Genomic DNA, 25,951 nt, shown 5'->3' on the forward strand with positions numbered 1-25,951 from the left:
GTGGCTTAGTTTCTTTTGAGGGCCTTGGTCACACATGGCTTGTGAGGTGAGCTCCACAAAGAACTGAAGTGGCACAACACCGCTTCTCTTAAGAGTCTGTTGTCCTCTTGAGGCACTCTTCTCAATGGATTCCCAGACAGCGCTCTATGGGCGAGGCTGTCCGCCATCTCGTTGCCTATGATACCTATGTGCGAGGGCACCCATTGGAAGCGTATGGAGAAGCCTTTGATATGGAGATTGTGCACCGAGCGTAGGGAGCTAAGACATAAGGCATCAGTAGGGAACCCGTGCTCTAACCTTTGAAGGGCAGATTTTGAATCTGTAAGAATGACAACAGGTTCAGGCGTACAAAACCATAGCTTCTTTAGAGCTGCCTCAATGGCAACGCTTTCAGCCGTTGTGGAGGACATGACTGCAGTGAAGCGAACAAACCAATCATACTTCAAAGAGGGAATGTGAAAAGCAGTTGCAATAGATCCTCTGACCTTGTCCACAGAGCCATCAGTAAAAATTTGAAGATGACGTGCATATTCAGTCTCAATATGTTCCAGTACGAGCAAACGCGTTGCCGCCAAAGGAGAACTCCGCTTAGCACGAATGTGAGGAATTGTCAACGAACAATCGAGGCTTGCGAATGACCAAATTGGTTTCAACCTTAGTTCGACCTCTAGCGTCAAGACCCACGTAACCAAGAGTATTAAGGGCCAAGTACTCTTGGGACTCAGATCTCTTTCGAAGGCGCTGTAGAAGGGCTCGCTCGGCTACTGTCTGTTTGAGGCGGCCAATTTGCATCAATAACCTTTGTGAAGCGACTAGGCTAAGAGGTCTCGATAGAGACTCATAAAGTACTGCAATGTTAGAAGCAGTTTGCGGAACGCCAAGAGCCCTCCTTAGGCCCTTTCTGTGCAAAACCTCAAGTCGTTCCAGCTGTGATAGCGAGGGGGAAATTAAAGGGAGCTGGTACATTATTCGACTCGTCACCAGTGCATCGTGCAGCCTGATCATTGAAGAAGGGTGATTCCCCATTGCTCACTTGCAACTCTACGGATCGCATTGAGACGTGAAGATAGTGATGTCACAATCGAGTCCACAGCTCGTCGGCACTGTAGACGGTAGTCAATAATGACGCCCAGAAAACGCTTGTGCTTCAATTGAAGAAAGCAAGATTGATCAAGGTCTATCTTCAGCCGCGCATACCGTCTTCCTCTACCTGGAAACATGATGAAGCCAGATTTTTCCACTGAGAGAGTCAACCCAACACCTTGAAGGTAATTTTGAACTGAAAGTAATGCCTGTCGAGCTATCAGAGCTGAACGCTTGTGTTGATATCCGGTTAACCAAAGACAAATGTCGTTCGCATATACCGACATATGGACATGCCTGCAATGTTTTTGCACTTCAGCGGGAAGACCAGCCATTACAACATTAAAGAGTGAGAGTCACACACGATGGTGTGACAGGTAGAATCTAGAGTGGCCAGGGCGACGGACATTTCTTCAGCTGTCTCGGCAGGGGGGGGGGGGGGTAGGGACGTTGGAGGCGTGGTGTAGGACTCCATCGCGTGTGGCGACGGCCACAAATCGTGTGCCATGGGAATATTGGGCTGCATCAACAAATGTGACACCAAGTATTTGAGCAAGGGCTTTTATGATAGCTCCGGCCTGAGCTTGGCGCCGGGGCCTGTTATATTCAGGGTGCATGTTTCTAGGGATAGGGCCTGTGTAGATCCCGCTATGGATGTCAGTCGGTATCGTTTGTTTGGGGCCCTGTTGCTGATGGTAGGTGAAGCCAAGAGTGGATAGAATAAAGCGTCCCGTTTCAGTTAGGGTGAGCCGTTCAAGCTGAGTGCGTCTTTGGGCTTCAATGAGTTAGGCAAGGGTGTTGTGAACTCACAGTTGGTTGAAGAGTTCAGTGCTGGTGTAATGCGGGTGGCCAAGTGCTTGCTTGTAGACCCCTCGTATGAGCTTGTGCCGAGCTTGTTTTGCTCGGCCCGGTACGCAGCAACGTAGGTAATGGACATATGACAAAGGGCTGCACGAGACGGAGAAGGCTTTCTTCTTTGAGTCCCCCTCGTCGGTTAAAATACGTTTAAGAAGGCGTAGGGTGTTTTGAGATTGGGCACGGATCTTGTTGAGAGCCAAGGCGTTGGATCCGTTGGTAGAGATGGTGAAACCGAGGACCCGGATAGTAGAAACGTGTGGGATAGGACTGCCATCTTGAAGGCGTAGGCTGATGGCATCACAGGGTTGGTGATCAGATTGGTGATTGGGAGGGCGACCCCGCTGAATGGGCTTGTAGAGAAGAAGCTCCGATTCAGCCGGCGAACGTTAAGCGCAGTCCGGTTCCTTGGAGATAGGCTTCAAGCGTGTCAATCGCCGTTTGGAGGGCTGACTCCACTTGACCATCACTGCTTCAGTACGCCCAGATGGTGATGTCGTCGGCGTAGATGGTATGGTTGATATTGTCGACTCGTTGTAGTTGCTGGGCAAGGCCAGTCATGACTCAGTTAAAGAGCATGGGAAATATAACTGAACCTTGCGGGGTGCCTTTGCTGCCAAGGGGAAGCTGGTCTGATCGTAAATCCCCGGCCGAGAGGGTGGCCGTGTGATTGCAGAGAAAGTCACGGATGTAATTGTAGGCTGTAATTGTAGGGTGGAGGTGGTAGACCTGGTCAAGGATAGCTGCATGGCAAATGCTGTCAAAGGCTTGAGTGAGGTCGAGTCCTAGGTTGGCTTTCATGTTACGGGAACGGTCGTTTAGCATTTGATGTTTGAGCTGCAACATAGCATCTTGAGTAGAAAGGTGAGGGCGAAATCCAATGATGGTTTGGGGATAGAGATAGTTGTCTTCGAGGTGAGTGTTGATGCGTGCTAAGAAGGCGTTTTCCAGCACCTTGCCTATACATGAAGTGAGGGAGATGGGCCTTATGTTGTTGAGGCTAGATGGTTTGCCACGCTTTGGGATTAGGATAACGTTAACAGTCTTCCAGGCAGCTGGGAGGGCGCCATTGCGCCAGCCATCGTTGATGTAGTCAGTCAGATGGGACACGGACTCGTCATGAAGATTGCGATGGGTTTTGTTTGTGACCCCGTATGGGCCTGGAGCAGAACGACCGTTAAGCTTGCGAAGAGAAGTATGTATTTCAGATACGCTGAAATCGGCGTCTAGTGTAGGGTTGCGATTACCGATGTAATTGCTGTGTGGACTGACTTCTCCCCTGGAGATATATCTGGTGCAGAGGTAGTCAAGCAGCTGTTGTGGACCTTGCTTAAGGGTCTCCGTATAAAGGAGTTTCTGCAGCCCATCCTGTTGGGTGGTGCGAGTGATGGTATTGTCAAGCAGATGTTTGAGGAGTTTCCACGAGGATGGGCGATGAAGTTGTTCATCCACCGTGTTACACAGCTCAGTCCATTGTTGCCGGCTGAGGGTTTGAGAATGCTCCTCGATGGCTGTATTGAGTTTAGAGATCTTACTTCTGAGGCGACGGTTTAGGCGCTGCCCCTTCCATAAAGCTAGGATGGAGGCCTTAGCCTCCAGAATATGGGCGAGGCGGCTATCCATGCGTTCAACTGGGGCATCTGTAGTTACCACCCGAGTGGCCGTTTGAACGTCAGTGAGTAGCGCTTGCATCTAGGTGTTCATGTCGGCAATGCCTTCTGCTGAGGTAGCACCAATGCGTATCTTACGATAAACATCCCAGTCGGTAATGGTGAATTCTTTAGTGGGGGCAGGGGCGGCAGCGGGTTGGGGTAAAGAGATAGTAAGGATATGATGGTCGCTGCCCAGGTCTTGCTGCATATTGGTCCGGTGTGCATTGTTGATATTTTTGATGAAGGTGAGGTTGAGGGTAGGGTTCCAGGTAGTGGAGGTACCGAGGCGTGTTGGAAAGGAGGGATCCGTGATAAGCGTGAGGCCTAAGTCGTGGTAATCTTGCCAGAGGTTGCGAGCTGCAGCTTCCGTGCGAACGTAGCCCCAGCCTGTATTGGCGAGGTTGAAATCGCCGCCGATGAGTAGCGGGTGCGTTCCAGCTACGTGATGAGCCTTCTTAAAGAGGGTGAGGAAGCGACACTTTGCTTTGTCCTTGGGTCTATTGTAAATGTTCAGAAGGAAGATCCATTATTTCCGTTTATGATTGGGAATTAATTCGAGGAATAGATGTTCGATGTGAGTGCTATGGAGATCATGTTGAATAACAGGGATACGACGCCGTACTAGGGTGGAGATCCGGCGAAGAGGGTGGGTAGTATGGAAGGTTTGATAACCGGGGAGCGTGGCGGGGCCGTTATTAGTTTCTTGAAGTAGGATAGCATCCGGGCGGCGGGTATGTTGGCGTAGGTATTGATTGAGTATCGGTTGTTTCTGGTGAAAGCCTCGGCAGTTCCACTGCCAAATAAGGGCGTCTTGATTAGTGTGAGCCATGATGGGAGATGGTGGATGTCGCCATCGGCGTGCCGGAAGGGTCGAAGACGGGGGCGGCATGGCTAGGAGGCGTGAGAATATGAGTTTCCAGATTGGTCACTCGTTGGACAATACCAATGAAGGCGTGCTGGATGGAGTCCAGTACATGTTGGAAAGTGCTAATAGTTGTTTGAAGTGAGGTGAGCATCTCTTTAACTTCAGAGCGGACCTGACCCGTGGCTCCATCTTGCAGGGCTCTGTTCTTGGGGGCAGGAGTCGTGGGGGCCTCCTGACTAGGGGCAGGGCCGTTCTGAGAGATAGGTGTAGGGTTGTGCAAATATCCGAATTCTAGTACAACCGTCCAGCTTAACCAAGCGTTCGTGCTTCATGGAACAAAAAAAAAAGTCATTTTTTTCCCACAGCCTGCTACAAATAGTTTTGCCACTCGAAGCCGTTTACAAACTATTAGAGATACACATGAAAAAATTGATTTGTATTCCTATTCGACTCGGTACCGTATTTGTTCGATTTGTATTAGATTTTGTCTACCAGTATTTGCATCAACTTTTCTCATAATAGGTCACGAGGAAAACAGTCTTTTCGCAGTGGTATCAGCTACTGCACCGAAGCGTTGCGGGTAGTTTTGATGTATTCAAGACACTTAATTATGTGCTTTCAGATTTGTCATAAATAATTTGAACTGTGAGCCACATCTAGTAAATTAAATATCAAGTACTTTCGAATCCACTATGCGATTTTTGTTGTTTTTCATAGAGGTGAAACCAAAATGATGCCTTTTCATTAATGTTTAACGATTTACAGCCTAGTTCATATTATGCTGGTCTGATCTGCCGGTCAAAGAAATGGTGTATGTGTGCTGCTAAGGCGAGAGGGGCTTTGGACGATAAAGGGTGCCACGGCGTACCTCCACTAGTCCTGTCTCAGGCGGTCCCTGCTTTCCCGTGTCGATGCCGAGCTAGAAGTTGTTCAATTCAATTCAATTCACTTTATTTCAACACCAAAATGTTGGGGATCACGAAAAAAAAGCCTTTTTATGGCTTGACGAGGTCCGCAGCCCTTTTTAACAGGCAGTGGCAGAGCATAAGGTGAGGTGTTACATATTCAACTAGAATCACCTAAGTCCCAATAACATGAGTACAGACATAATGCATATATATATATATATATATATATATATATATATATATATATATATATATATATATACATATGCAAATTATGATAGGTGTAACGTTAAGGGATAAGAAATGAGCAGATTGGTTGAGGGAACAAACGCGAGTTAAGGACATCTTAGTTGAAATCAAGAAAAATACATGGGCATGGGCAGGACATGTAATGAGGAAAGATAAGCGTGGTCATTAAGGGTTACGAACTGGTTTCCAAGGGAAGGGAAGCGTAGCAGGGGACGACAGAAAGTTAGGTGGGCGTATGAGATTAAGAAGTTCGCAGGGACATCATCATCATCATCATCATCAGCCTGATTACGCCCACTGCAGGGCAAAGGCCTCTCCCATACTTCTCCAACTACCCCGGTCATGTACTAATTGTGGCCATGTTGACCCTCCAAACTTCCTAATCTCATCTGCCCACCTAACTTTCTGTCGCCCCCTGCTCCGCTTCCCTTCCCTCGGAATCCAGTCCGTAACCCTTAATGACCATCGGTTATCTTCCCTCCTCATTACATGTCCTGCCCATGCCCATTTCTTTTTCTTGATTTCAACTAAGATGTCATTAACGCGCGTTTGTTCCCTCACCCAATCTGCTCTTTTCTTATCCCTTAACGTTACACCTATCATTCTTCTTTCCATAGCTCGTTGCGTCGTCCTCAATTTAAGTAGAACCCTTTTCGTAAGCCTCCAGGTTTCTGCCCCGTACGTGAGTACTGGTAAGACACAGCTGTTATACACTTTTCTCTTGAGGGATAATGGCAACCTGCTGTTCATGATCTGCGAATGCCTGCCAAACGCACCCCAGCCCATTCTTATTCTTCTGATTACTTCACTCTCATGATCTGGATCAGCAGTCACTACCTGTCCTAAGTAGATGTATTCCCTTACCACTTCCAGTGCCTCGCTACCTATCGTAAACTGCTGTTCCCTTCCGAGACTGTTAAACATTACTTTAGTTTTCTGCAGATTCATTTTTAGTCCCACCCTTCTGCTCTGCCTCTCCAGATCAGTGAGCATGCATTGCAGTTGGTCCCCTGAGTTACTAAGCAAGGCAATATCATCAGCGAAGCGCAAGTTACTAAGGTATTCTCCATTTACTCTTATCCCCAATTCTTCCCAATCCAGGTCTCTGAATACCTCCTGTAAACACGCTGTGAATAGCATTGGAGAGATCGTATCTCCCTGCCTGAGGCCTTTCTTTATTGGGATTTTGTTGCTTTCTTTATGGAGGAGTACAGTGGCTGTGGAGCCGCTATAGATATCTTTCAGTATTTTTACATACGGCTCGTCTACACCCTGATTCCGCAATGCCTCCATGACTGCTGAGGTTTCGACTGAATCAAACGCTTTCTCGTAATCAATGAAAGCTATATATAATGGTTGGTTATATTCCGCACATTTCTCTATCACCTGATTGATAGTGTGAATATGATCTATTGTTGAGTAGCCTTTGCGGAATCCTGCCTGGTCCTTTGGTTGACGGTAGTCTAAGGTGTTCCGGATTCTATTTGCAATTACCTTAGTAAATACTTTGTAGGCAACGGACAGTAAGCTGATCGGTCTATAATTTTTCAAGTCTTTGGCGTCGCCTTTCTTATGGATTAGGATTATGTTAGCGTTCTTCCAAGATTCCGGTACGCTCGAGGTCTTGAGGCATTGTGTATACAGGGTGGCCAGTTTTTCTAGAACAATCTGCCCACCATCCTTCAGCAAATCTGCTGTTACCTGATCCTCCCCAGCTGCCTTCCCCCTTTGTATAGCTCCCAAGGCTTTCTTTACTTCTTCCGGCGTTACTTCTGGGATATCGAATTCCTCTAGATTATTCTCTCTTCCATTATCATCGTGGGTGCCACTCGTACTGTATAAATCTCTATAGAACTCCTCAGCCACTTGAACTATCTCATCCATATTAGTAATGATATTGCCAGCTTTGTCTCTTAGCGCATACATCTGATTCTTGCCAATTCCTAGTTTCTTCTTCACTGCTTTTAGGCTTCCTCCGTTCCTGAGAGCTTGTTCAATTCTATCCATGTTATACTTCCTTATGTCAGCTGTCTTACGCTTGTTGATTAACTTCGAAAGTTCTGCCAGTTCTATTCTAGCTGTAGGGTTAGAGGCTTTCATACATTGGCGTTTCTTGATCAGATCTTTCGTCTCCTGCGATAGCTTACTGGTATTCTGTCTAACGGAGTTACCACCGACTTCTATAGCACACTCCTTAATGATGCCCACAAGATTGTCGTTCATTCCTTCAACACTAAGGTCCTCTTCGTGACTTAAAGCCGAATACCTGTTCTGTAGCTTGATCTGGAATTCCTCTATTTTCCCTCTTAGCGCTAACTCATTGATCGGCTTCTTATGTACCAGTTTCCTCCGTTCCCTCCTCAGGTCTAGGCTAATTCTAGTTCTTACCATCCTGTGGTCACTGCAGCGCACCTTACCGAGCACGTCCACATCTTGTATGATGCCAGGGTTAGCGCAGAGTATGAGATCTATTTCATTTCTAGTCTCGCCGTTCGGGCTCCTCCATGTCCACTTTCGGTTATTCCGCTTGCGGAAGAAGGTATTCATTATCCTCATATTATTCTGTTCTGCAAACTCTACTAATACCTCCCCCCTGCTATTCCTAGAGCCTATGCCATATTCCCCCACTGCCTTGTCTCCAGCATGCTTCTTGCCTACCTTGGCATTGAAATCGCCCATCAGTATAGTGTATTTTGTTTTCACTCTACCTATCGCCGATTCCACGTCTTCGTAGAAGCTTTTGACTTCCTGGTCATCATGACTGGATGTAGGGGCGTAGACCTGTACAACCTTCATTTTGTACCTCTTATTAAGTTTCACAACAAGACATGCCACCCTCTCGTTAATGCTATAGAATTCCTGTATGTTACCAGCTATATTTTTATTAATCAGGAATCCGACTCCTAGTTCTCGTCTCTCCGCTAAGCCCCGGTAGCACAGGACGTGCCCGCTCCTTAACACTGTATATGCTTCTTTTGGCCTCCTAACTTCACTGAGCCCTATTATATCCCATTTACTGCCCTCTAATTCTTCCAATAGCACTGCTAGACTCGCCTCACTAGATAATGTTCTTGCGTTAAACGTTGCCAGGTTCATATTCCAATGGCGGCCTGCCCGGAGCCAGGGATTCTTAGCACCCTCTGCAGCGTCGCAGGTCTGACCGCCGCCGTGGTCAGTTGCTTCGCAGCTGCTGGGGACTGAGGGCCGGGGTTTGATTGTTGTGTTCATATAGGAGGTTGTGGCCAAGTACTGCACCAGGGTGGCCAATCCTGCTCTGGTGAGGGATTGTGTTACCGGTTCTGGTCACCGGCATCAGGCCACACTCCAGGCCTGTTTATGCAATTTTATCAACACGCGGATTTTTTTTTTTTTTTAGTCCGGTGGAAAATTGCGCGGCACCGGGATTCGAACCACGGACCTCTTGCACGCGAGGCGGGTGTTCTACCTCTACGCCACCGCTGCACCGCAGGGACAACATGGCCACAATTAGTACATGACCGGAGTAGTTGGAGAAGTATGGGAGAGGCCTTTGCCCTGCAGTGGGCGTAACCAGGCTGATGATTATATATATATATATATATATATATATATATATATATATATATATATATATATATATATATATATATATATGTATATATATAGAGAGAGAGAGAGAGAAGCATCTATTTTGTAAGACTCCGTCTTCAATCTACATTACATTTTTCTGGTGGAGGTGCTGGGTAAATCAGATTGCTGAAACGATGCGGTTTCCAACGTGGCAATGTCAGTAACATCAGTGATTTCGCGCAGAAATGCTGTTGTCGTTCCTCGCGGTACATGCCGATACTCGTGGCTAAAGTTTGTTAGCAAAACGACTGCACATTTGTTTCGCACCTGAAGAAGCCCTGTGGCTATACAAATGTGGCGCTGAAGAAGCAGGGGCATGTTTGCCTCAGCTATTCCTTCGGCGGCATCCTCCATGTCGCATCGGACAAGGGTAAGCACGCTGCTCTTGGGTGGCAACGTAACGTGATCGTCAGCTACGCGAAGCGCGATGTCACGGTCGTTGTCATTACTGTTCTCTATGGCTTACGCAGTAGCGAAGCTGACTCTAGACTCTTGCAGGTCGATGATGGCACCGTTCGCCTGAAGGAAATCCATGCCGAGTATTAAGGTCCTTTGAACATTCAGGAAGAATGACGAAGTCGCCGATGTACATGAAGCCCCGAATGTTGACTCGTGCCGTGTACCGGCCCATTGGAGTTATGAGATGCCCTCCTGCAGTACGAATCTGAGTTCCGGTCCCATTGCGTCGAAACTTTGTTCAGTATACAAGCGAGATTCTGGCTCATAACAGACGTGTCCGCACCCGTGTCGATTAACGCCGTGACTTCGTGGTCATCTGTGGTAACTGGTACGTCGCAGTATACTGACACGGTGCTTTCTCTGCGTCTCAATTACGTCATATCGCGGTTGGAAATAGGAATGGATCTACTTGGGCCATTCCCAGTGACCTCTTCGCGGAACAGATGGATACTCGTCGCTACTGAATACTTAACCCGGTACGCCGAAACCGAAGCTATTCCGCAAGCAAATTCGTATGAAGTGGCCAAGTCCTTTGTGCGCCACATCGTCCTACGACATGGTGCACCGTCTGTTCTCATCACCGACCGCGGTACAGCATTTACAGCGGAACTGATGCAGGACGTTCTCCAGCTGACGCATAGCTCTCACCGCAAGAGCACTGCGTATCACCCTCAAACCAATGGATTAACGGAAGGTCTGAATAGAACGCTGGCTGATATGCTCTCCATGTATGTCGACGTAGAGCACAAGACGTGGGACGAGATCTTACTCTATGTGACTCTCGCGTATAACACTGCTGTACAGGAGACTACACAGTTTACGCCGTTCGAACTTGTATACGGGCGCCACGTCACGTCAGCAATTGACGCCATGCTGCCTCTGGCTGATAATAGCCCGACCAGTGAACACGTGGAAGAGTTCGTACAAAGAGCCGAAGAGGCACGCCAGCTTGCTCGGCATCGTATCCGGAACCAACAGCGTACCGACACCCTTCGATACAACCAGGGTCGACGCCACGTCCATTACAATGGCGGCGCCTGCGTGTGGGTCTGGACGCCCGTCCGATCCCGTGGATTCTCGGAAAAGTTGATTCGCCGGTATTTTGGTCCCTACAAGGTTACACGCCGCCTCAATGACGTGACCTATGATGTCGTCCCCTGCAGTTCTGACCCCGGTTCACTCCGTCGTCGTCCTCGCACTGAAATTGTCCATGTAGTGCGCGTGAAACCATACTATGCGCGTACGTGAACGCCGAGATGCACCTGAGGAGCTCCATTTCATATGTCGCTGAAAGAACTTTTTGACGCGACCGAAACGGTCGCTTTTCGCATGAGGGACAATTGACACAAAGATGTGGGGCTCCCACACCACAGGACGGCGCGCGCAGAGGTCGGCGCCACGAAAGACGATGAAGTGCGTAAGCTGCACGCTCTTCTTCTGGCCCGCCACTAAAGAAAAACATCTATTTTGTAAGACTCCGTCTTCAGTCTACGTACATATAGCGCTCACGTACAATTGAAACCGACAGAAAAAAGAATTAAGGCTAATTACTAATGCACATTATACATATATGAAATCGACAAATGTAAAGCGCAACATTCGGTAGGTGTAATTAGTCCTTGCCCGCGGCATATCCCAGAGTTCGCAACTGCGCGTATTTAGCTTCCCATCTGTGCGTTGTAAGTTCAAGATTGTATTTAACGTGTTATTATTTCGGTTAACACCTGTCTTGTACCGGTGAATTAGTGTTTGCTCATAAATATCAGGCATAGGAAGTAAATGCAGTTTTTTTTTTTAAATGGGCGCGTATGTGTGTCGTGGGGAACATCCAGAATACTACGGACGGCCTTTTTTTGTATTCTGTCTAATGTGGGGGTATTAGAAAGTGTCGTAGTACCCAAACAAGATGGAAATAGTTAATTTGACTGAGAAGCAAGGACTTGTACAGGAGGAGCTGATGCTTTTAGGTAGAAAATATCTTAACCTGCACAAAATTCCACTCACACGCGATATTCTAGCAACGACTAAATCGACATGCAAGTTCCACGACATATGTTGTTCGAATACAACCCCAAGGCATTTAACAGTAGGCACAATCGGAATGATAGAATTATTAAGTTGTAATGTTAAGTCTGTAGCGACATTACGATTTCTCGGTCTGAACAGAACAGCTGTTGTTTTCTTAGTATTTATACTAAGTGAATTTGCGGTAGACCAAAAGGACAGTTTTGTTAGGGCCTCATTTGCGATACCGATAGCCTCTGTGGAATTCGGTGCGGTAACCAGAATAGTTGTGTCGTCAGCGTACATAATAAATTTCACCTTATTATCAATAGTAACTAAGTCATTAATATAAATACAAAAAAGCAGGGGCCCCAGGATACTTCCTTGTGGCACTCCCGCGTCAACTGGCTTTAAATTCTACACATATCATTGTATGATCACTTGTTGCGTACGGTGTTGAAAATACGACTGTATTAATTCAAGAAATACGCCACGAAAACAATAATGTTCTAGTTTGTTGAGTAGTGTAGCATGATTTATACAATCGAACACCTTCGAATATTCAACAAAGATACCCAGAGTACATAATTCCTGTTCAAACGACTGCAATATAATTTTCTTTTGAGTAAGTAAGGCAGTTTCTGTCGACTGCCCTTTCACAAAGCCATACTGCATACTAGTGATCAGGTCATGTTTGATTAGAAACGATGTCATGCGGGCATGTACTAGTTTTATATGCCTTTAGAAAAAATGGCAACACCGATACTGGTCGGTAGTTTGTTAACTCGTTTTTATCCCCACATTTGTATAAAACTACTACCTTCGCAACCTGAAGTCTTTTCGGGAACGAGCCCCTGGAAAATATCAAGTTGAATATGTGTACTAATGCAGGTAGGATCAAGTCCAGGACATGCTTAATTGGGATGATCTCGAATCCGTCTACGTCACAACATCTGCTGTTTTTGATAGACGTAAAAGTAGTAAATACCTCATTTTCCGTAGTAGGCGCTAAAAATGCAGATTGTTTAGTCCTGCAGCCGAGATAATTCAAGGAATTATGATCATAAGTACTGTTTACTAAGCTTGTAACATAGCTATTAAATGTATTTGCAAGCGTCTCATTTGATAAAACTTTATCACCTAATATGATTTCTCTTATAGTCGTGTTCCTATCTCCTGGCCCAAGAAAACCATTAGTACGCTTCCAGACAATATCGAATTTCTTTATTACGTCATTATTGAGCAAATTATCCAAATGCTGTCTCTTCTCTCTACGCAAAAGACTATTAGCTTTGTTTCTTTGTACCTAAAATTCATGCAATGCTTTTTCAGTCCTGGTGTCTATAAAGTTTTGTAGAGGCGGTTTTTGGCGCGAATTTCACTGATACATTTTTTATTTATCCATGATTTTTGCCTTTACGTGCCGGTTTAACTACTTTGTATTTGAAGCATTTATCATAGGTATCCTTAAACCTAGCGCAAAGTATTCATAAGCAGTTTGTGGATCACTGGTACGCATCAGTTCTGCCCAATCTATTAGCGATATTGCCTTACGAAAATACTTCAGGCTTTGCATATTGACATCACGAACCATTTCTGAGAAGCAGTGCTTGCATGTTGAAGATGAACACTGGGTCATGAAAAGAAATATTGGAAGGTGACCACTTATATGAGCACTCACAATACCAGATAAAATGTTAGAATGGTGGATGTTGGTTATGAAGACGTCAATTAATGTCGATGTATCTGTTCAAACAAGAGTCGGACTATTTATAACATTTTCAAAACCATTTGTTTCGATTGTCTTGCTAAGTTCTTCTCGAGAAGTAGAAGCATTTAAAAAATGAATGTTTAGGTCACCTGCCAGAATTAACTTGTAACCATCATCAGTCACCCCCCCCCCCCCCCCCCCCCCCCCCCCAGCACAAAGAATTTTTCCATAAAAACAGAACGTTCTGCGTGCGTGATCCTGGTGATCGATATAGGGCGCAGAAAACATTATCAATGCGCTGAACAGTAAGCACTTCATAATCCAACGTAACAAGGAAAAAAGATACAACAATGTTGCAACGGACTGTGCTTTTTGCCATTAACATAACGCCACCTCCTCTTCGACATGACCGATTCATAAAAAATGTTAATAATATTTGGGGTTTTACGTGCCAAAACCACTTTCTGATTATGAGGCACGCCGTAGTGGAGGACTCCGGAAATTTTGACCACCTGGGGTTCTTTAACGTGCACCTAAATCTAAGCACACGGGTGTTTTCGCATTTCGCCCCCATCGAAATGCGGCCGCCGTGGCCGGGATTCGATCCCGCGACCTCGTGCTCAGCAGCCCAACACCATAGCCACTGAGCAACCACGGCGGGTATATAAAAAAAAAAAAAAAAAAAAAAAAAAATGTTGCGTAGCCAGGCAACTTAAGAACTAACTTCTGATTCACATTGATACCATGTTTCTGTCCCCATCAGTATGTCAGGAGCAAAGCCAAACGTAGCGATGTGTGCGAGAATCAGTTCCTCTTTATCTTGGGTAGACTGCGCACTAAGATGGATAAAAGATAGGCAGTTCTTATTTTTACCATACAGGCTGCCAACTTCATGCGGCGCAAGATATGATGCGTGCGTAGCGCTTTCCAGACATGACGTCATCATTAGTAGCCATGAAATCTTGGCTAGTCAATTCTTTCTAGATCAGAGACATACGTTATTGGCAACGACCGCGAGGATTCACTTTCCCTAGCAAAAATCTTTCCGTCCTGCGTCCAAGCGAAACGCCAATTCTTTTCCCTTTTTCGTGCGATCGTCATGCCCAAAAGTTTTTTGTTCAATTCAGAGAACAGGTGTTCATTGACAAATACAGCACAAGACTGTGTGTAGCCAAGATCATTGGCCGACAGTCGCTTCTTTCGAGTTTTGTTGAGGACTGCGTCGCGTTTTGACCGGCTACGGAACTGTACCACAATGTTGGACTGCCCGGGATCCCTCGTCGGAACCCTGTGACAAATCTCAACATCATTTTCACTAATAGGCTCACCTACAACTTCTCCGACTCTTTTCAGAATGGTAGAAAGGTTTTCGCCCTGTGAAGTTGGAACACCTTTGATTTCCAGATTCTTATTTCTGGAATACTGATCTAGTTGTACAATTCTGAGCTCAGCTTCCAGTACACGCTTCTTCAGTAGTGTGCACTCAGAAGTGAGGTAAGCGTTCTCAGCCTTGATTTCAGCGTTTTCTTTCTGAATATCTTTCATGGTGGTACAGATTTCCTCAAAACATTTGTTCACATGATCCAGGCTATTCTTAATCTCTCTATTTTCCTTCCTAAATTCTCTCTCCAGAGATGCGCGCATATCACGAATTTCTTGTTTCAGATCTTTCAGCATTTTTTTTGCTCTTCAGGGCGCATTGCAGCAAAAATAAAAAGACACAGAAAAAAAAAGAAGCCTTTGGCAGTAGCAACAGCAGTAAATAAGCAACGTGAATAATTCAGTCGCACATCGTGCCTAACCTGCGAGGCATAGAAGAGGAGACACAGTGCAAGCCGTGCTGTCCCGCTGCTGCCGCCGCTGCCAAGTGAAGCATCCCAGTACTTGCGTCAGGTTTATGTAGAGCTGGCACTGTGGAATGGTGATGACGTGGCCGTGACGTGCAGGCGGGCTCGTGGCTAGTCACAGGATGATCATGGGCGGCCGATACATCGATGGGGCCGGCGGACGATAGGCAATCCGCGAGGCATAGAAGAGGAGACACAGCGTAAGCCGTGCTGTCCCGCTGCAGCCGCCGCTGCCAAGTGACCGGCCGCGCTGACCGGCCGCGGCGGCCGCATTTCGATGGGAGGCGAAAAGCGAAAACACCTGTGTGCTTATATTTAGGTGCACGTTGAAGAACCCCAGGTGGTCTAAATTTCCGGAGTCCTCCGCTACGGCGTGCCTCATAATCAGAGAGTGGTTTTGGCACGTTAAACACCATAATTTATTTATTTTTTAAAGTTTCACTGACGATTTCGTAACTGACCTTTATTTGCACCTTAAGGCAGAAAATAAAAGAAAGAAAGAAAAAACTTATCATGTGACCAGAAGTTGCAGACAGAAAACAGGAGAAATGTGATCCTTCTTTTTTTTGCGACTCATCACGCGAATGTTTATCGTTGTCGTTGTTTTATCCTTTTTTTTAGGGTGTACGCACTGTAAAAAAAGTTTACACCCTTTGGGGCGTATATCTGCCACACAACGATAATCTTCATCTACCTTGCTTGCGTTTCCTTTCTGGAAAACGCCACGCCCGCTACTTTCCTGTCGGCAATGCTCTGTCATGCTGATAACGCGCATTCCGTTCGTTACTGGGAAGTACCGGGCTCGCAGCGTTAAAGAAAGGAAATGCGGACAAGACAGATGACGTTTATTGTTGTGTGGCAAGATCCGACCCAAAGGGTGTAAGCTTTTCTTAGAGTGTAGTGTGTGCCCTCATAATGTCACCTTTCTTTGCTGACACGCAGGCGCACCGTCACAATACCACGAGGTCCGCTACATTTGGTTGCAGCACACTCTTCACGTGGTCAAGAGCAAAAACCTCTGGCTTTCAATAAAGAGCTTATCTCTCTCCCTCTCCTGTAGTCCAGAGCATTTGTTCCACTCTGAACAGCAAGTTCTCCGCAGTGTCGCTCAAATCACATGGTCCGCGGTGTTTCCCGCTCTGAACAGTGCATAATCAGTACATATGCGCGCCTGTATAGCTTCATGCAGTTCATCGTATACTTTCCGCCTTCATACATTACCTTGGGAGCAATCGGAATGGATGAAAATATCGCATTTACAAACAGCGACATCTGTTCCAACGTGTTCTCTCTGCAGCCATGAATTGAAAGCAACCGAAGCACGTTTCATCATATCCTATGTCTAGACACTTGCTTCAAAACTAGTCGCCCGTTAGCAAAGCAACCAACAAGCCAAAGCAACGCACTGAGCCCGCGAAGCACGACGTCGTTACTCCATCACGGAAGCTATTAGGAGTATCCCGACTTGACGCCTAATGGAAGTCACCTAAAAAAAAAACATCGTGTACGATCGAAGGACTGGAAGCCGACAGAGCGGAAGGATGTCTTTACGTCAAACATTTCGTGACTGCCACGTATATATGTTGGCAAAATTAGACTTCCTTCTGTCGAGGAAGAGGTCAACAGCGATTAGGCACATAGCTATCATGGCCATAACTGCAATACGTACCATTCTCGTGCACATACGTTGAACGTGTCTTAAATGTGCTGTACGACCGCGAAACACTCAGCGAATAGGGAATTCGACCCGAGTTCCGTTACGCCAAAACGGCACACGTAAAGAAGTGCAGAGGCCTCGCCCGTAGGCAAATTCTGTCTTTGCTCGTATGGGTAAAGGAAGCCCTGGGCGATTAAGATAATGAAATGCAAGGTTTTGATGGCAACAAGAACAAATAAATTAAGCGCGGCCCGCCACTATTTAACACAGTGCTTATCGACCTACGCGCTCTCGAGGTGCATTATTGAATTATCTTTTTCTATATCTTTCCACGTCGTCTTCACTTAGCTAATCAGGGGTGCGCACACCTTCTTTTTCTTTGCTGTTCCAAACTCCAAAGCCGATTGACGCCCTTCAGATGCAAGTTATGAAAAAGAGGAGCAACCCTATAATGATTGTGTCTGCCTAACCAAGCTTAGCCATACAGGCACCGGTGCTTTGTTGTTGTTGTTGTTGTTGTTGTTGTTTTGTCATAACGTCGCTAGTAAACTACATTAAATACGGTGCAAGAAAAGAATAGTGCAAAGGTTCACAAACCTCTCACGAAAGTGTCCTTTGCGACTGAGTGTCGTCGAGGCGACCGTCTCGTTAACACTCCAATGAATATTTATTTATTTATTTGTGATACCCTCAAGCAGTGCTCACGGAATGAAACGCGTCAATTTAGGGCTAAGTAATGCGCACACTTTCGTTTCAACCGATTGTAGTTCGTGTCACATCGACGTAATTCTTGCGCATACACTTACATCGGAGTCCTGGTCACCTTTGGTGATCAAATTCCTAGCGACATGACATGCTGCTCTCGCGTACTTTGCACATATGTAGGGTTCTACTAAATGCTCCGTGTCCCATTTCATTCCGTGAGCACTGTACATAGCTGTACATTGCAGAGAAGAGGGGCGCGAATACATTCCAAGAGTAAAAAATACCGGATTAGTTCTACGAGTTTACAGTGCAGGGAACAAAAGAGATTGAAAGAACTAGTAATGCACTCATAAAAACCAAAAAAGAGACTTACATAATATGAAAATACAGAAAGAGTACACTTTACGAAGAAGACAATGTTCACGCATAACTACGTAAGCATAAGAAGCGGGCGCCCAAACCCTTAAAAACAAGGAAGCACACACGAGGCTTCCCGAATCAGACCTAAGTATAACTTGGTATCGCAAGTAGAAAGAATAACTGCGTCGCCGGGGGTCACTGTAGGTCTCACTCAATGTGTGTTGTGTTTAATAGTTCAGGGGCACTCTACAATAGGGTGCAGTGAATGCTTGTAGACTGCTACCTACGTTTGCCCTCGAAAAGCTTCAGAAGTAAATTTTGATTACCCCCTATTGCTTTTATTACCACCTGTTGAACACTTATTGTGAACATTGGTTCATGTCTTCTTAATATGGATCGACGGGTTCACAACACGGGAATGTCATTTACCCCAGTCGAGCTTCGTACTGACCATCCCTATACCGCATCCTGTCTATATGTATGAACTGCGGGAGGTCTGTCGACAATTTTCAGAAAGTGGCATACCGAAGTTTAGGCGGCGCTACCACCACGGTTCGTGCCGACAAAAAAAAACAAAAAAAAAACGGCAAGCTCTATTGGTATGAATTTTCTCATAAAGCAAGATAAATCCTGACAAGGCCAAGTTTTTATGAGTTTCTTAGCAAAGGTCAAGACGTCGACCAATGAAGCAGTAATTTCAACGTTGTAGTCTACATTCTTTTTGCCCGCGCTCTGTCCCTTTGCTGAAAACATGGAGCCTATTTTATCTCGCGCAAGCGACACGCCCAGCAGTGCGTCTGCACCATCTACAGCACTTGGCCGGTAAACGTCAGGATTCCATTCGTTTGATTCTATTCCTTTCTTATCACCCGCTGTTCACGGCAGGCCGATCCCGTTCATTACATGGGCGAAGCGCCACTCGGACCACTGGCGAAGAGCAAAAAGGAATAGCAGTGCAATAGAGTCGTTACATTCTTCCAGCTCAAGGCCCTACTCGCGCTTCAAGCTCTGTAGCCGATTCGTCCTGCTCTTCGCTATCGGTGACTCCAAATTAGTCCAGGCGAACACCATCATTGGCCAAGCGACGAGTCGGTGCTTTGGCTTATCCCAAGATACAACCCATCACCCGCCACAGCCACCTTTCGCCTCTAAAAGAATTAGAAGCAACCCAGCGGCGCTCACGTTTTAGAAAATTGTCTCGGCTGACAAGCTCTTGGTCGACAGCGCAGTGCGCACTGCGGAGCGCACTGTTCCGGCGAAGGGTACGAAGGGTCGGCTTTAACAGGGTCGCCACACTCAGCAACAGTTGCAAACAGCCCAACTGACGCTGTCAGATTATTTAGGCAGCCATTTTATTTTGACACGCAACCATTCACATAATTTTGCTACCTTAATTCACCCTCCTTCGCAGAAGTACGAGAAAAGTCATACTTTTTTCCTTACAGAACAATCCCATTTTGAGCAAATTGCTGGCATGTATGTGTAGTTATTTATTTTTTTTTATTTCATTATCTGGATAGTTGCAACACGTCTTCTATGTGTTTTGCTTGTGCAAAGTTATTGCCATCACGCCATTAATTTCCGACTATTCTCCATTATACCGGTGTCAGACGACCATTTTCGATCGCGATCAAGTCCGATCCGGATCGAAATTCTCGACTGCTATTGGCTCCATCGCGCAGCTTGCGCAAGAGAACCAATCGCGACCGAGAAATTCTAATGGGATTGGGCTTGATCGCGTTTAAAAGTACGTCGTGTGACACCTGTATTACTTGCATTTCACTGTTTCTTCCCGTTTTCATGTATCTGCCTCATACAACCTTGCCGCAATAAATTGTTGTCTGCTATTTTTGTGTTCTTGACTGTGCAGCAAGTTGATTTATATTTAAGGAACATAGCACGATACACCTTTTGGCGTGAGTTACTAGACGTACAATATCATAAGCGATAAAGTTCTACTTCCTCAACAGTTGGCATGATTGGTGCGCTAAGTTACAGCTTGAAACAGCAAATATGAATTTAAATGAAACTAACATGAAGTGAAACACCTTTGTGCGATCGTCGTCACAACATATAAACAATGGCACAAGCGCCTGCATGAAATCACTCGATTCAAGCAACGTTATGGGTCACACAAAAAAATAAGAAACGAAACTGAAATTAGGGCCTCCGAGGTTCGGCGGCGTGCGCGACCATCTTGGAGGCTGGTGCGTTTCGCCGATTCCGCTAGGTGCGCTGAGAGCCAAAGTCGGCCGCAGGCTCCTATGGGAGTGTCCACTCTTTACGTTTACTATGTTACTCTATGGTGCACCGGCCTTGAAACTTAATAAGAGGTACAAAATGAAGGTTGTACAGGTCTACGCCCCTACATCAAGTCATGATGACCAGGAAGTCGAAACCTTCTATGAAGACGTGGAATCGGCGTTGGGTAAAGTCAAAACAAAATACAGTATACTGATGGGCGACTTCAATGCCAAGGTAGGCAAGAAGCAGGTTGGAGACAAGGCAATGGGGGAATATGGCATAGGCACTAGGAATAGCAGGGGCGAATTATTAGTAGAGTTTGCGGAACAGAATAATATGCCGATAATGAATACCTTCTTCCGCAAGCGAGATAGCCGAAAGTGGACGTGGAGGAGCCCGAACGGTGAGACTAGAAATGAAATAGACTTCATACTCTGCGCTAACCCTGGCATCATACAAGATGTGGACGTGCTCAGCAAGGCGCGCTGCAGTGACCATAGGATGGTAAGAACTCGAGGTAGCCTAGACCTGAGGAGGGAACGGAAGCAACTGGTACATAAGAAGTCGATCAATGAGTTAGCGGTAAGAGGGAAAATAGAGGAATTCCAGATCAAGCTACAGAACAGGTATTCGGCTTTAACTCAGGAAGAGGACCTTAGTGTTGAAGCAATGAACGGCAATCTTGTGGGCATCATTAAGGAGTGTGCAATAGAAGCCGGTGGTAACTCCGTTAGACAGGATACCAGTAAGCTATCGCAGGAGACGAAAGATCTGATCAAGAAACGCCAATGTATGAAAACCTCTAACCCTACAGCTAGAATAGAACTGGCAGAACTTTCGAAGTTAATCAACAAGCGTAAGACAACTCACATAAGGAAGTATAATATGGATAGAATTGAAGATGCTCTCAGGAACGGAGGAAGCCTAAAAACAGTGAAGAAGAAACTAGGAATTGGCAAGAATCAGATGTATGCGTTAAGAGACAAAGCCGGCAATATCATTACTAATAAGGATGAGATAGTTGAAGTGGCTGAGGAGTTCCATAGATATTTATACAGTACCAGTGGCACCCACGACGATAATGGAAGAGAGAATAGTCTAGAGGAATTCGAAATCCCACAGGTAACACCGGAAGAAGTAAAGAAAGCGTTGGGAGCTATGCAATGGGGGAAGGCAGCTGGGGAGGATCAGGTAACAGCAGATTTGTTGAAGGATGGTGGGAACACTGTCCTAGAAAGATTGGCCGCCCTATATACACTATGCCTCATGACCTCGAACGTACCGGAATCTTGGAAGAACGCTAACATAATCCTAATCCATAAGAAAGGGGACGCCAAAGACTTGAAAAATTATAGACCGATCAGTTTACTGTCCGTTGCCTACAAAGTATTTACTAAGGTAATTGCAAATAGAATCAGGAACACCTTAGACTTCCATCAACCAAAGGACCAGGCAGGATTCCGTAAAGACTACTCAACAATAGACCATATTCACACTATCAATCAGGTGATAGAAAAATGTGCGGAATATAACAAATCTTTATATATAGCTTTCATTGATTACGAGAAAGCGTTTGATTCAGTCGAAACCTCAGCGGTCATGGAGGCATTGCGTAATCAAGGTATAGACGAGCCGTATGTAAAAATACTGAAAGATATCTATAGCGTCTCCACAGCCACCGTAGTCCTCCATAAAGAAAGCAACAAAATCCCAATAAAGAAAGGCGTCAGGCAGGGAGTTACGATCTCTCCGATGCTATTCACAGCGTGTTTACAGGAGGTATTCAGAGACCTGGATTGGGAAGAATTGAGGATAAGAGTTAATGGAGAATACCTTAGTAACTTGCGATTCGCTGATGATATTGCCTTGCTTAGGAACTCAGGGGACCAACTGCAATGCATGCTATCTTACCTGGAGAGGCAAAGCCGAAGGGTGGGTCTAAAAATTAATCTGCAGAAAACTAAAGTAATGTTGAACAGTCTCGGTAGGGAACAGCAGTTTACAATAGGAAGTGAGGCACTGGAAGTGATAAGGGAACACATCTACTTAGGACAGGTAGTGACTGCGGATCCGGATCATGAGACTGAAATAATCAGAAGAATAAGAATGGGCTGGGGTGCGTTTGGCAGGCATGCTCAGATCATGAACAGCAGGTTGCCTTTATCCATCAAGAGAAAAGTTTATAACAGCTGTGTCTTACCAGTACTCACGTACGGGGCAGAAACCTGGAGGCTTACGAAAAGGGTTCTACTTAAATTGAGGATGACGCAACGAGCTATGGAAAGAAGAATGATTGGTATAACGTTAAGGGACAAGAAAAGAGCAGATTGGGTGAGGGAACAAACGCGAGTTAATGATATCTTAGTTGAAACCAAGAAAAAGAAATGGGCATGGGCAGGACACGTAATGAGGAGGGAAGATAACCAATGGTCATTAAAAGTTACGGAATGGATTCCAAGGGAAGGAAAGCGTAGCAGAGGGCGGCAGAAAGTTAGGTGGGCGGATGAGATTAAGAAGTTTGCAGGGACAACATGGCCACAATTAGTACATGACCGGGGTAGTTGGAGAAGTATGGGAGTGGCCTTTGCCCTGCAGTGGGCATAACCAGGCTGATGATGATGCACCAGCCTTGTGCTATCTAGGAGGCGTTGGTAAGCCGCAGTGATTTTGACGTCACCGCTTCTGTCACGCCGGGCTTGGCATTGGAAGGAAAGAAAACAAGAGGTGAAAAGCAGAGAGGGAGTAGGATGATGTCATAACTCAGCGTGCACAGGGCTGATAGCTAGGAGGCACTTGTTTGGCACAGTGGGTAAGACATTGCGCTTCTCACGTGGGGTCGTAGGTTCGGTATTCACTGCCGCTAACGTTTTTCCTTTTTCGATTGATTGTATTTTTATATATGCAATTATTCCATTATAGCGGTTACCGAGGCGAATTTAGAAGGCAGGTGAGAGCTTGCGCAGACAAGGAACGCGCAGATAACGCAAGCTTGCGAGGTTGACGTGATGTCGCGTCGATGCCCTCATGCAAGACCTGGCGCGCGGCAGAAGGTGTACCCTTTCACCCGCTCCGCTCTGTCGAGGCCCGCACGTGACGTGGTGTCGCAGCGAATGGGAATTTAGGTGCCGTTTTGCTGCAACAGACACCGGAATTTTCGCTCAGTGGGCCATTCGATGGTTTCGCATCAACAAAAGAGAAGAAAAACACGATATACCTGCCCTCCAGCCCGAATAAAATCAAAGGAAAGAAGGCGCTGCTCGAAATGCCACTCAGCGCAATCTCTCCTGTAGCTGTCCTATGTGGCCTTTGTTAGCATAAAGCTACAACATAAGCTTTTCCGTAAACATGAGCTGCGAAATCCTGTACCTCGACCGGACGGTGCAAAAACATTTCCGTTCGTGTGGCGAAAGTTTATGACAGCTGTCATCAAAAAGGAAGCCTTGACAGGAACGACGGCGACAAGGGAAACTGTGTCAAAGACATGCTAAAGAGCTTACGGCCGTACACTGCTGACATGGAGCATATAAATCAACCAAAGATGGGCTCAGACAAAAACAGGCTTCGGAACAACCCCACGTGAGAAGTCCGAGACGCACACGCAGCACCCTTTTTGTAAAGGATGCACGAGATGTACGCTTGGCAGAACAAGAAGTCGAAGCAAAGCTGACTTTTAACTCCGTCATCGCTGTATAATAACTGGCTCATATTTTCATGCTGCCCTTGTCTTTAGCGCTTAAAACAGGATAACTTTCTTTTCGCGGACAAAAATGTAGCGGCAATCTACTCGCGAGGCCACTCCAGCCTCGCGCCGTGCCAGAGCACTTTCGCAGCGCTGACAGCCGTTATGGACGACCGCACGCCAAGTTTCATCCTAGACGCCAGCGCTCGTTTCTCCCCTGGCGGAACGATTTCACCTCCAACGGGGGTAGGTTTCCGCCGCCGCTTCCCTTCACGATCGCGCCCGCGTTCAGTTCGCGCTGCGGGCGAAACGTCTCTTGTTTGCGACGGCGTCTCTTCGGATGACCGGAAATTATTATTGTGTTGTTAACTGTCACGACAGCAATGTAAACATGAAAGGGTTGATGCCACCAGTGAAATTCTGCCGATTCACAAGAAAATGGTACGAAAAAAGCAGACGACAGACATGGATTACTGCGGTGCGCCGAGCGAAGTAAACAACTGGCAAACGAAGCGAGCTCGTTCATTGATCACTCCTAAGTGTATGACGGTTTTTATATGTAACCCACATGAATTTAAGAATTACTCGGTACATAATCCTTTTATTCATATAAAAACTTTCAGTTGTTCGACGAGCGCTTGTCCTGTCTTCTTTCTCGTGTTTCGTTTGTGTGTGCGCTGCCCAAGAATGGAAACCACTTTTGTTGTATGCGCTAGCAGTGGCCGAAGTTCACGCGTGCCGAGGAATTGAATATGTGCACGATGCATTGAACATGACCGGAGTTCATTCCCGCTTCACCACTGCACCGATCGATCGAGTTACTGGACGATACACGCCCGCGTCTTGGTCGCGCCGGCATTGCTGAAGCGGGAATGATTACTAATACTTTCAACTTCCGCCTCTTGAGCACTGTTAAAAAATGGCCAAGTTGTCTACATTGCTGCCTCTAGTCCATATTGTAGGGGACGTACTAGTTGAAGTTGTGTGCGCATGTCGTACTTGTGCTATGCAGCGATATATCTTGTTTATTTCCGCACAGTGTCGATGGAAATCCGTTGTCGCCATCAGAGACAACACGGATTTGTAGCAAACATATTGTGAGAAACTGCAAAAATGACTTTAGCTCGTATGTGCCGTATGCATGTGCCGCATCGTATGTGCTGACGATTTTTCCGGCGGCACATACGATGTCGTTTCCAATTACCTGCTCAGCGTCACTTACATGGTTAAGCAGACGCTGTCCTTTCGCCGCATTGCAGCCATAAAAATAATCGTCAAGCGTACCGATCTTCTTAAAGGCAAATAGAAGCGTGTACAGTCTGTTTTACACTTAGAGGAAAACTCGGAACGTATTGCATTGCGATGCGGCAAGCAATGGAGTCGTGCGGCGGCAGCAGCTCGAGCAGGCGCAGACGCTCGAGGGGCGGAGTCGTGATCTGCGTCATCTGCTACGGCGGCGCGCGCTGGCCGCATTGTCGGGAAGCGTGCTACTGTCAGGGGCAGAGTACCGATTTCATCGGGTTCTGCGGGAGCTGAGCTGATATTCTTTACTAAACGTCGTGCGGCGCCAAACTCTGAGCCTTCATTAGCGATAATGGAGTTCCACAAACTTCTTTTAACAGCATGCTTCGTTTGTTCTTTCGAAAGGGTTGGGCACTGAGCGCGTGCACGTATATTTGTTCACTGTGTGTGCTACCGTAATAAGCAGCGACAAGACACACCAAGATGTGCGTGCAACGTACTCAGTCTTTGTTTGACTCGAAAGGAAAACAAAGCACTCAACAATGATTACTATGGGGGTCGAACACGATGAAACAAACGGGTACGATTAAAGGAATGTTTTAGGTTAAGACAATGAGCTGGAAGTGATCTTTCTCGACAATCAATCACTACACCAGACAGACCCTGTCCGCCGGCGGGGAATTGGACACGTCACGCTCGGAACTTCGGTTAGTATCTCGTCATGTCCCCAGCGGCAGCGATGACAGCGCTCATCCTGAAGGCAGTGAAGTGTAGAATGACTTGATCAGGGATGTGTTCATCCGCAGCACGTCTCAGTCGCTG

The 25,951-nt window shown here is 46.4% G+C and overlaps 2 long non-coding RNA genes across 2 annotated transcripts in view; one reads left to right on the forward strand and one right to left on the reverse strand.

Moving 5' to 3' along the window:
* The window catches only part of LOC129380833 (uncharacterized), an 85,654-nt gene extending 69,369 nt beyond the window's left edge, over positions 1 to 16,285 (forward strand). Inside the window, exon 3 of the long non-coding RNA XR_008609042.2 lies at positions 16,185 to 16,285. This is a non-coding gene — a long non-coding RNA (uncharacterized lncRNA). The remainder of the gene's footprint in view (positions 1 to 16,184) is intronic.
* The window catches only part of LOC129380834 (uncharacterized), an 83,642-nt gene that overhangs the window by 37,980 nt on the left and 19,711 nt on the right, over positions 1 to 25,951 (reverse strand). The window lies entirely within an intron of this gene.

Source organism: Dermacentor andersoni, chromosome 1 (assembly GCF_023375885.2).
Source record: "Dermacentor andersoni chromosome 1, qqDerAnde1_hic_scaffold, whole genome shotgun sequence".
Classification (NCBI taxonomy): Eukaryota; Metazoa; Arthropoda; class Arachnida; order Ixodida; family Ixodidae; genus Dermacentor; species Dermacentor andersoni.